Source organism: Oncorhynchus masou, chromosome 18 (genome assembly GCF_036934945.1).
Source record: "Oncorhynchus masou masou isolate Uvic2021 chromosome 18, UVic_Omas_1.1, whole genome shotgun sequence".
NCBI lineage: Eukaryota > Metazoa > Chordata > Actinopteri > Salmoniformes > Salmonidae > Oncorhynchus > Oncorhynchus masou.
Window position 1 is genome coordinate 11,085,528 of NC_088229.1, and position 13,131 is coordinate 11,098,658.

General features: G+C 42.6%; 1 protein-coding gene across 1 annotated transcript in view; it reads right to left on the minus strand.

Moving 5' to 3' along the window:
- LOC135503938 (tumor necrosis factor receptor superfamily member 14-like) overlaps positions 1 to 13,131 on the minus strand; it is a 70,447-nt gene that overhangs the window by 55,137 nt on the left and 2,179 nt on the right. The gene's annotated exons all lie outside the window — the stretch shown is intronic.

Consider the following 13,131-nt stretch of genomic DNA (forward strand, 5'->3'; position numbering starts at 1 on the left):
AACAATGACCCCATTGTCAGTGTTTCCAGATTATCCTCCTGATAAAGCAGGTCCTCCACCTGAATCTGAAATGCTCAAAATAAACAAATCTGTATTTGTGACGATAAATGTAAAGGAACCTAATCTCTGTGGTTGTGTAGGATCTCTGTGTTAGGCTAACAACCATATAAATAGAATGAATATAATGGGCTTGGAACCTCTAACCCTGGCGAACCTCTAACCCTGGCAATTCATTCTATTTCTATGTAACAACCACTCTATGACATCAGCAGCCATGGAGATAGAACGTGTGTCATCTCTATGATGGCATCTCTATGATGTCAATTTACCAATATTACGACCAGGAATACGACTTACTCGAAGTGGATCCTTTGTTCGTACCTCCACCCTGGTCATAGGATCTAATCACAGAGGCCGACCCAAAACAACATGGTCGCCGCAGGAGAGGCAGACAGGGCGGCCTACAGGTCAGACTTAGAAGGCGAGCACACCATCCACCGCTTCTGATTATATTACTCGCCAATGTCCAATCTCTAGACAACAAGATGGACGAAATTAGGGTACAAGTTGCCTTCCAGAGACACATCAGAGATTGTAACATTCTCTGTTTCACGGAAACATGGCTCACTTGGGATATGTTTTCAGAGTCGGTACAGCCACCAGGTTTCTTCATGCCTCGCATGAAACATCTCTCTGGTAACAAGAAGAGTGGGGGTGTATGCCTTATGATTAACGACGCATAACAACATACAGGAAGTCATTTTGTTCACCTGACCTAGAATTCCTTACAATCAAATGCCGACCGCATTATCTCCCAAGAGAATACGCTTCGATTATAGTCACAGCCGTGTATATCCCCCCCCAAGCAGATACCTCGACGGCCCTGAAAGAACTTCACTGGACTCTATGTAAACTGGAAACCATATATCCTGAGGCTGAATTTATTGTAGCTGGGGATTTTAACAAAGCTAATCTGAGATCAAGGCTTCCTAATTTCTATCAGCATATCGAATGCGCTACACAAGCTGGTAGCATTCTGGACCATTGCTACTCTAAATTCTGCGATGCATACAAAGCCCTCCCCCGCCCCCCCTTCGGGCAAATCTGACCATGATTCCATTTTGTTGCTCCAATCCTATAGGCAGGAACTAAAACAGGAAGCTCTCATGCTCAGGATTATCCAATGCTGGTCTGACCAATCGGATTCCATGCCTCAAGATTGCTTCGATCACGTGGACTGGGATATGTTCCAGGGCAGCCTCAGACAATAACATTGGCATATACGCTGACTCGGTCAGCGAGTTTATTTGCAAGTGCATTGGAGAGCCGTTGTACCCACTGTGGCTATTAAAACCTTCCCTAACCAGAAATCGTGGATTGATGGCAGCATTCACGCAACACTGAAAGCGCGAACCACCGCTTTTAATCAAGGAAAGGCGACGAAACATGACGAATACAAACAGTGTAGTTATTCCCTCTGCAAGGCAATCAAACAAGCAAAGCGTCAGTTTAGAGACAAAGTAGAGTCGCAATTCAACGTCTCAAACACGAGACGTATGTAGCAGGGTCTACAGATAATCACGGATTATAATACAACCCTGTCGCGGACATCGACGTCTTGCTCCCTTTGAGGACAATACCGTGCCACTGACACAGCCCGCTACCAAAGCCTGTGGGCTCTCCTTCTCCGTGGCCAACGTGAGTAAAACATTTAAACATGTTAACCCTCGCAAAGCTGCTGGCCCAGACGGCATCCCCAGCCGTGTCCTCATAGCATGAACAGACCAGCTGGCTGGTGTGTTTACGGACAAATTCAATCTATCCCTGTCAATAATCTGCTGTCCCCACATGCTTCAAGATGACCACCAATGTTCCTGTTCCCAAGAAAGCTAAGGTAACTGAACTAAATGATTATCGCCCCATTGCAAGGATCATATCACCTCCTCCCTACCTGATACCCTAGACACACAACAATTTGCTTACCGCCCCAATAGGTCCACAGACGATGCAATCCCCATCACACCGCACACTGCCCTATCCCATCTGGACAAGAGGAATACCTATGTAAGAATACTGTTCATTGACTACAGCTCAGCATTTAACATCATAGTACCCTCCAAACTCGTCATTAAGCTTGAGACCCTGGGTCTCGACCCCACTCTGTGCAACTGGATCCTGGACTTTCTGACGGGCCGCCCCCAGATGGTGAAGGTAGGAAACAACATCTCCACCCTGCTGATCCTCAACACTGGAGCCCTGCAAGGGTGCGATCTCAGCCCTCTCCTACTCCCTGTTCACCCATGACTGCGTGGCCATGCACAACTCCAACTCAAGCATCAAGTTTGCAGACAACGCTACAGTGGTAGGCTTGATTACCAACGACAGCCTACAGGGAGGAGGTGAGGGCCCTCGGAGTGTGGTGTCAGGAAAATAACCTCTCACTCAAGGTCAACAAAACAAAGGAGGTGATTGTGGACTTCAGGAAACAGCCGAGGGAGCACCCCCCTATCCACATCGACGGGACAGTAGTGGAGAAGGTGGAAAGTTTTAAGTTCCTCGGTGTACATATCACGCACAAACCGAAATGGTCCACTCACACAGACAGCGTGGTGAAGAAGGCGCAACATCGCCTCTTCAACCTCAGGAGGCTGAAGAAATTTGGCTTGTCATCTAAAACACTCACAAACTTTTACAGATGCATAATCAAGAGCATCCTGTTGGGCTGTATCACCGCCTGGTACCGCAACTGCACCGCCCTCATCTGCAAGGCTCTCCAGAGGGTGGTGCGGTCTGCACAACGCATCGCCGGAGGCAAACTCCAGGACACCTACACCACCCGATGTCACAGGAAGGCCAAAAAGATAATCAAGGACAACAACCACCTGAGCCACTGCCTGTTCACCCCGCTATCATCCAGAAGGCGAGGTCAGTACAGGTGCATTGAAGCTGGGACCGAGAGACTGAAAAAACAGCTTCTATCTCACCGCCATCATCCTGTTAAACAGCCATCACTGACATAGTGAGGCTGCTGTCAACATACAGACTCAAATCTCTGGCCACTTAAAAAAATTGACTCAAGAAAGGTATCACTAGTCACTTTAAACAACGACACTTTAATAATGTTTACATGTCCTACATTACTCATCTCATATGTATATATTGTATTCAATAAGAACTTCTGCATCTTGCCTATGCCGCACGGCCATCGCTCATCCATATATTTATATGTACATACAGTGCCTTGCAAAAGTATTAAACCCCCTTGGTGTTTTTCCAATGTTGTTGCATGACAACCTGTAATTTAAATGTAATGGACATACACAAAATATTCCAAATTGGTGAAGTGAAATGAAAAAATAACTTGCTTCAAAAAATGTAAAAAATAAAAAAACTGAAAAGTGGTGCGTGCCTATGTATTCACCCCCTTTGCTATGAAGCCCCTAAATAAGATCTGGTGCAACCAAATACCCTCAGAAGTCACATAATTAGTTCAATAAAGTCCACCTGTGTGCAATCTAAGTGTCACATGATTTCAGTACATATACACCTGTTCTGAAAGGCCCCAGAGTCTGCAACACCACTAAGCAAGTGGCACCATGAAGACCAAGGAGCTCTCCAAACAGGTCAGGGACAATGTTCTGAAGAAGTATAGATCAGGGTTGAGTTATAAAAAAATATCCAAAAACTTTGAATATCTCACGGAGCACCATTAAATTCATTATTAAAAAATGGAAAGAATTTGGTACCACAACAAACCTGCCAAGAAAGGGCCGCCACCAAAACTCACCAACCAGGCAAGGAGGGCATTAATCAAAGAGGAAACAAAGAGACCAAAGATAACCCTGAAGGAGCTGCTCCACAGTGGAGATTGGAGTATCTGTCCATAGGACCACTTTAAGCCGTACACTCCACAGAGCTGGGATTTACTGAAGAGTGGCCAGAGAAAAGACATTGCTTTTACCACAGCAGTGCTATTTTTTTATTTTTTTTTATTTTACTAGGCAAGTCAGTTAAGAAGAAATTCTTATTTTCAATGACGGCCTAGGAACAGTGGGTTAACTGCCTGTTCAGGGGCAGAACAACAGATTTATACCTTGTCAGCTCGGGGATTCGAACTTGCACGTGTCATCTATCCCTCTATATCTGACCCTAACTACAGTATAAAAGGGCTATAACTTTAATAGTGTCATCTATCCCTCTATATCTGACCATAAATACAGTATAAAAGGGCTATAACATTTAATAGTGTCATCTATCCCCCTCTATCTGACACTAACTACAGTATAAAGGGATCTAACTATAATAGTGTCATCTATCCCTCTATATCTGACACTAACTAGTATAAAAGTGATCTAACTATAATAGTGTCTATCCCTCTATCCCTGACACTAACTACAGTATAAAAGTGATCTAACTATAATAGTGTCTATCCCTCTATCCCTGACACTAACTACAGTATAAAAGTGATCTAACTATAATAGTGTCTATCCCTCTATCCCTGACACTAACTACAGTATAAGGGTGATCTAACTATAATAGTGTCTATCCCTCTATCCCTGACACTAACTACAGTATAAGGGTTATCTAACTATAACAGTGTCATCTATCCCTCTATCACTGACACTAACTACAGTATAAAAGTGATCTAACTATAATAGTGTCTATCCCTCTATCCCTGACACTAACTACAGTATAAAAGTGATCTAACTATAATAGTGTCATCTATCCCTCTGCCTTTGAACCATAAAGGTGGACCAACATTTAAACTTAAACAAAATTAAAAAGACACAAAAATTAAAGTAAAACCTTGAAGCTTCAGGTTACAAGACTCTTCAAACTAAAACTGACATCAGATCAAACAGAGCACAACACACATCTATTATTAAATATAAAACCTGTCACACTAAAATAAAACCAGTGAAAAGCCACATTGGTATAGAAATCAAATAGTTCAAATGAGGAGCTGAAGTAACCTTGGTCACCTCACAACTTTTCTGTGTGTTTCTTGGTATTAAAGGTGGAGTTGATAGTGTGTCTATCAGAGGAGGTCAGGAATCAGAGATTGAGGTGGAGAAGGAGGTGCAGGAGAAGAGCCAGGAGATAGATTGGATAGAAGTAGAGCTCCACAGGCTGAGATGCCAGCCCTGGGAGGGGTCCTGAACATGGAGGGTTCCCAGCCCTGTTGGACAGAGAAGCAACTCAATCTGAGACAGATTGAAAATGGAATTTATATGTTTAAATTAATGATTAGAATATTCCACCCTGAAAACATTTAATAACTGTACAATATGTCTTTATAGTATCTTAAACACAGACTGTCAGAGCAAAATTCAGTGCCGACCTGACTAGAGATTTGGGAGAGGACAGGCAGTACTTCTCAAGGTCTCAAGGTCTCCCTAATCTTTGTCGGCTGGGTAGTGATACAGTATGTGCCTAGGATACATACTGTTTTTGTGTGGAAGTATGTGCGCAGCTATAAAATTGATGTTTTTGTATTCTTGACTTTAGAACGTCCTCTGAATAAACGGTACTAGCCTTTTGCATAAGCTGAGTCTTTGACTAATTATTATTATACCCATGGTCTTACAAACCTCGGGGATTGGTCAAAGCTATTGATTGTTAGTAATTAGTAATTATCATTGGGATTGAACATTTTCTTAACACAGACACCAAGCCATACAGAATGAGGTTAACCCTTAGTAAACTCGTCAGAGTTAGGAATTAATTATTTGTTAACATTTGAATTATATAGGCTGCATGTAATGTTATCGTCTGGTATAAGACCTAAAACAGATCTAATCTTGCAAGGGGGCCTTGTCTGAGTCTTGGAACATGGCCACAAACACAGGTCTTCAGAGTTACAGAGAATGCTGTGAACAGTGAGGAGGAAGACAACAGAGTGTCACTTACTGAACAGATGAGAGAAGTGGAGAGAACCAACAAACCACTGATGAGGGAGTTAGAGGCTAGGATGAATCATGTGATCTCTTCTGGTGTGTACGCATGGAGATACAGTATCAAACACAACTTTTGAGTCTAAACTGGGGGAGGATGAGCCCACAATCCCAAATCAACCCTTAGCCCTCACCCCCTGAGATCTGAAATGTTTGGATAGGTGTGAACAATCCTGTCAATAAAAGGTGACACTCTTATTGTATGTTTTCCCAATCAATACTGTATTTGTACTCTGCAGGTACAGTGAGTTCCTTGTGTAGAACTCTGTCCATAAAGGGAGGAGAGCTGTTCACTGCTAAAGGCCAGCAGGATGAGTTGAGACAACAGCTGAAGACAGGTTTGTCAAGCTACAGACCATGTCCAGGAAGATAGTGAAGAACAGGTTGGCCCAGCTACAGACCATGTCCAGGAAGATAGTGAAGGACAGGTTGGCCCAGCTATAGACCATGTCTAGGAAGGTAGTGAAGGACAAGTTGGTCCAGCTACAGACCATGTCCATGAAGGTACAGTAGGACAGTAGGATCATGCATTGAGGGGGTAGATTTGTAGATGAGGCTATATGTGTGGATCAGACCTAGGTCCTTTATCTTTAAATACTACAGCTGCTCATGATTTAGCTTAACTGGCAGGTAGTTGGCAATTTTGGGACTATTCGGTTGTTTCCATTGTGTCTAAATATAGCACAACACTTTATTTTCAGTTCACCTGTTCACATGACTGTATGAGGAACTAACTCATGGTAATGGAGGAGAAGAATGACACCCTGATGCAGGTTGCGACACACCTTTCCAGTTACTTCATCAGATAACTTTGTTAATACTCTAGACAAAGGTAGAAAACCTGAATACTTGTGTGCCTGTGTAATGCACACTAGAATAGAATACAGCATAACTACCATGTGTGCTGTTGGAAACTTGCTGTGTTTGTGACTTTTACAATAAGAGTCAAAACATCCTCTTTCTAACCACAGAACAGAAGCGAACCCCTGCCTCTCCAGTCTGAAACATGGCTACACCTCTTTCTGCTTAAGTCTGGTTCTTTGTGGTTCTTTGTGAAAAGCCTTGCAAAACACTTAATGATACCAAAATACATTATAGTGTGATGTAACTTTTGCTCATGGATGTCTAAGAAAATAGACTAGGGCAAGTGCATTGATTATGTCAATCAATGCTTCAATGAGAAACCTCAAAGACTGGCAGGTATTGTAAAAGAAAGGGATTAGATAATGTATCTCCAGCAACACAGGGCTGACATCCGGTCACAAGATAGGTTGTACTGCCCTCTAGTGGCAGTAGCATTAACAGAAATTAACTCTAATGTCGAATGTCAAGCCAATATCAATACAAACGTATTTCTCATTGATCCATTTACTCTGCAATCCTCCAGGCTTTTTGTCTTTGTGAGAAGTCTTACACAGAAAGGGTGTCGATCACAGGAGGTTGGTGGCACCTTAATTGGGGAGGATGGGCTCATGGTAAGGCCTGGAGCTGAATCTGTAGAATGGTATCAAATACATCAAAAACGTGGCTCCCATGTGTTTGATGCCATTCCATTTGCTCTGTTCCAGACATTATTATGAACCGTCCTCCCCTCAGCAGCCTCCACTGGTGTAGATAATGTATCGCCAGGAACACAGGTCTGTCTTTAACTCTGAATTGTGAAGGGAATCATTCAGTGATCATTAAAATCGAATATGATTTGATTGTTAGACCATGTAGATGGATGGAGGCTCAGAATCCCTGCTTCCCCAGGAACACCAGCTACTGGGGATCATAATGAACATTTCTTCAGTGAGAGATCCTGAAAGTGGTTGAGTCAAGTGAAGCGAGTCATAACAATCTTCCAACTGATCCTTTATTCTGACTGATGCCATAGAACGCTACAGCTCCAATCATATTATTTTACAGAACCACAAGAGGATTGTCATAAATATAATCATATTATCAGTTGACTCTGTCCATGTCCTTTTCACCATGTCAGCATGTGCTGGAATATAATAGATCTGTTTTGGTGAGTCTGCACACTAGTGAGTCCATTGAAACAGTGTATTAAGTGTATTATTTAGAAAGAGCATACAACTGGTCACTGGCTAGGTTGTACTGCCCTCTAGTGTCAGTAGCATTAACATATATTAACTAAGACTAAACAGGAAGCAGCTGAGTTCAATGTAAAAGAAAGGGTTTAGATAATGTATCTCCAGCAACACAGGGCTTACATCCGGTCATAGGATAGGTTGTACTGCCCTCTAGTGTCAGTAGCATTAACAGACATGAACTAAATCTAATATCAATACAAGGTATTTGTCATTGATCCACTGATTCTGTGATCCTCCAGGTGGTAGTCCAGCTGCTGGAGGAAGTGTTCCAAAAGAAACAGGAAACAGCTGAGGTTAAAGGTCAAACGAAGCAGCTCACCTGGGCACTGAAAGTGGAGAGAGAAGCCCAGAGGAGAGAGGCCCATGTCTGCCAGGAGACAATTGACTCTCTGAACCTGCAGAGCAACAACAGCCTAGTGGTCCTGGAGTAATTACAGACCAGGACATGACTGACCTCTCTCCTCATTCATAGTAATCTGGAGTACAGACCAGGGTATGACTGACCTCTCTCCTCATTCATAGTAATCTGGATACAGACCAGGGTATGACTGACCTCTCTCCTCATTCATAGTAATCTGGATACAGACCAGGGTATGACTGACCTCTCTCCTCATTCATAGTAATCTGGATACAGACCAGGGTATGACTGACCTCTCTCCTCATTCATAGTAATCTGGATACAGACCAGGGTATGACTGACCTCTCTCCTCATTCATAGTAATCTGGATACAGACCAGGGTATGACTATGACTGGACCCAGGGTATGACTGACTCTCTCATTCATAGTAATCTGGATACAGACCAGGGTATGACTGACCTCTCTCCTCATTCATAGTAATCTGGATACAGACCAGGGTATGACTGACTGGATACAGACCAGGGTATGACTGACCTCTCCTCATTCATAGTAATCTGGATACAGACCAGGGTATGACTGACCTCTCTCCTCATTCATAGTAATCTGGATACAGACCAGGGTATGACTGTCTCCTCATATGACTGACCTCTCTCCTCATTCATAGTAATCTGGATACAGACCAGGGTATGACTGACCTCTCTCCTCATTCATAGTAATCTGGATACAGACCAGGGTATGACTGACCTCTCTCCTCATTCATAGTAATCTGGATACAGACCAGGGTATGACTGACCTCTCTCCTCATTCATAGTAATCTGGATACAGACCAGGGTATGACTGACCTCTCTCCTCATTCATAGTAATCTGGATACAGACCAGGGTATGACTGACCTCTCTCCTCATTCATAGTAATCTGGATACAGACCAGGGTATGACTGACCTCTCTCCTCATTCATAGTAATCTGGATATTCATAGACCAGGGTATGACTGACCTCTCTCCTCATTCATAGTAATCTGGATACAGACCAGGGTATGACTGACCTCTCTCCTCATTCATAGTAATCTGGATACAGACCAGGGTATGACTGACCTCTCTCCTCATTCATAGTAATCTGGATACAGACCAGGGTATGACTGATACAGACCAGGGTATGACTGACTCTCTCCTCATTCATAGTAATCTGGATACTCTCCTCATTCATAGTAATCTGGATACAGACCAGGGTATGACTGACCTCTCTCCTCATTCATAGTAATCTGGATACAGACCAGGGTATGACTGACCTCTCTCCTCATTCATAGTCATCCTGATCATGCTGTCACCGTAACCAATGATGTGGTAACCAATGACGTGGTCACCAATGAAGTAGTTCTAAAAAGAACAGAAAGGCCTGGACACTGTATATGCTCCTTAATTAATACCACCCTTTAATGACAACAGTTCAATCCTTTTTTATCTAGACTTTATTAGGCCAGCACCGACAGTGCCAGTCCAAAAGTTTGGACACACCTACTCATTCATGGGTTTTTCTTTATATTTACTATTTTCTACATTGGATGTCTTCACTATCATTGTACAAACTATGACACAACACATATGGAATCACGTAGTAACCAAAAATAGTGTTAAACAAATCCAAATATAGTTTATATTTGAGATTCTTCAAAGTAGGCACCCTTTGCCTTGATGACAGCTTTGCACACTCTTGGCATTATCTCAACCAGCTTCCTGAGGTAGTCACCTGGAGTGTGCCTTGTTAAAAGGTAATTTGTGGAATTTATTTCCTTCTTAATGCGTTTGAGCCAATCAGTTGTGTTGTGACAAGGTAGGGGTGGTATACAGAAGATATCCCTATTTGGTAAAGAACAGCAAGGTAAGAACAGCTCAAATAAGCAAAGAGAAACAACAGTCCATACGGAACAGTTTGAAAGTTTCTTCAAGTGCAGTCGAGAAAACCATTCAGCGCTATGATGAAACTAGCTCTCATGAGGACCGACACAGGAAAGGAAGACCCAGAGTTAACTCTGTTGCAGAGGATAAGTGCATTAGAGTTACCAGCCTCAGAAATTGCAGGCCAAATAAATGCTTCACATAGTTAAACAGACACATCTTCATATCAACTGTTCAGAGGAGACTACGTGAATGAGGCCTTCATGGTCGAATTACTGCAAAACAAACACTACTAAAGGACACCAATAAGAAGAAGAGACTTGTTTGGACCAAGAAACACAAGCAATGGACATTAGACCGGTGGAAATCAGTCTTTTGGTCTGATGAGTCCAAATCTGAAATGTTTTGTTCCAACCTCTGGGTCTTTGTGAGACACGGAGTAGGTGAGCAGATGATCTCTGCATGTGTGGTTCCCACACGTGTGGTTTATTGAGAATTCAAGGTACACTTAACCAGTATGGCTACCACAGCAATACGCTTAGTGGGACTATCATTTGTTTTTCTACAGGACAATGACCCAACACACCTCCAGGCTGTGTAAGGGCTATTCGACCAAGAAGGAGAGTGATGAAGTGCTGCATCAAATGACCTGGCTTCCACAATCACCTGACCTGAACCCAATTGAGATGGTTTGAGATGAGTTGGACTGCAGAGGGAAGGAAATGCAGCCAACAAGACTGTTGGAAACGCATTCCAGGTGAAGCTGGTTGAGAGAATGCCAAGAGTTTACAAAGCTGTCATCAAGGCAAAGGGTCGCTACTTTGAAGAATCTAAAATACAGTTGCATTTGGTTAACACATGATTGCATATGTGTCATTTCATAGTTTTGATGTCTTCACTATTATTCTACAATGTAGAAAATAGTAAAAATAAAGAAAAAAACATGAATGAGTAGGTGTCAACTTTTGACTGGTACTGTAAGTTTTAAAAGATGTGCGTATGACCACAAACATTTCTATAGCAATCATGCAAGGCATTAATAGTAAGGCATACTTAATGAAGGATTTAAAGAGTTTGTCATGTCTTCCAGCATAAGAGGCTGAGATTGAAGATCATCCAGGCCGTGTTCTCTTCTCCTGGAGCCAAACACCCCCAGACTGCCCCCTGAAGGACAGCTTGTTACATGTTTTTGAATGCTGAACTTTAATTAACCAAGCCTGTACTTTGAGGAATTTGGGTCCGTTTTTGATGAAAACATGGATGTCGTCTGCAAAACTGTTGAAGAGGACCCCAAGTCATCTGACTACATGGCCGAGTGAAAGTAGGCAGAGGATGAACCGGGTGGGGGACACCACAGGTGACTGAGTGGACCTGCACTCTTCTACAATACTTATTCTCAATTTTAATGTGAGATGGAATGGAAGCCATTCAGGATAGTTCCTGAAATACTGTCTTTTCACCCTTCTGTGATCCATACAGTCTATAGTAAAGTTGTATCTGTTTGTTGATGTCCTCGTCTACTTCTATGAGCGTGATCTTGATTTTCTTGTAGTGTAAAGTTATCCATTTAACCATGTTTGACGATGTTTCTCATTTCTGGGGAACCTTCTCCAAACAAAAGCTGCATCCTGCACCAGTAATCTGTGTCTCAAGATATTATCAAGTCCCATTTGGAGTTCCATAGTCTGGGCTGACATAGATGTTGTGGTCCTGAAGTTATACACACATTTGACTTCCCCCTGGGCAGAGCTGAGGGTTCTCAGCTACTGAAGCTGTTACCTAGCAAGGTGAAGCTAATTTATACTCATCACATGGTCCTTTCCATTTTAGACCAGTCTGTAGGCAGAGCTGAGGGTTCTCAGCTACTGAAGCTGTTCCCTAGCAAGGTGAAGCTAATTTATACTCATCACATGGTCCTTTCCATTTTAGACCAGTCTAGGCAGAGCTGTGAAGCTAATTTATACTCATCACATGGTCCTTTCCATTTTAGACCAGTCTGTAGGCAGAGCTGAGGGTTCTCAGCTACTGAAGCTGTTCCCTAGCAAGGTGAAGCTAATTTATACTCATCACATGGTCCTTTCCATTTTAGACCAGTCTGTAGGCAGAGCTGAGGGTTCTCAGCTACTGAAGCTGTTCCCTAGCAAGGTGAAGCTAATTTATACTCATCACATGGTCCTTTCCATTTTAGAACAGGTTGTAGGCAGAAGCTGATATGTGACCACCCTTCCGAAGCATCTTACCAGTGGTGCCCCCATGAAAAGCTAGCTATTCGGTGACCCAAGTGGGGACAGTTCAGGCTGATGAACTGAACATTCCCATGTGATACAAAGACACAGTGGTCCTCTCCCAACAAGTATCTAGAAGTCATTCTCATTACTGGAGGTTGTGTTTTAATTTCTTTACACTACAATTGAATGTGCTGTAGAATCCTGTTTTTATATCAACCAGATTCTACAATACCACATTTAACATGTAGTGTTAAGATACACTATAGATGGCTGGACCAGCCAGCCAGTGGAATACAGAATACAGAGTCACTGACTGTGATGGGGGCTTGAATCTGGGGAGAGAAGTCATTTGTAATTTATCAGTAATTAATTTACATTCTGGACAATGTTTTGTAGTACAATAGCTTGTCCTATATTCTTGTATCATATCATTGGTCTTAGCATTGATGAAGTTATATACCATATACATTTACTTATGAATATGTTTGAAATTCTTTTAACTCAAACTATTCTGTACACATATTTAGAAAACCTTGAAGGTGTTACCTTACCGTTTCCCCCAGACAGCATTGGTATTTCCTGATCTGGGGATGCCTATCAGAT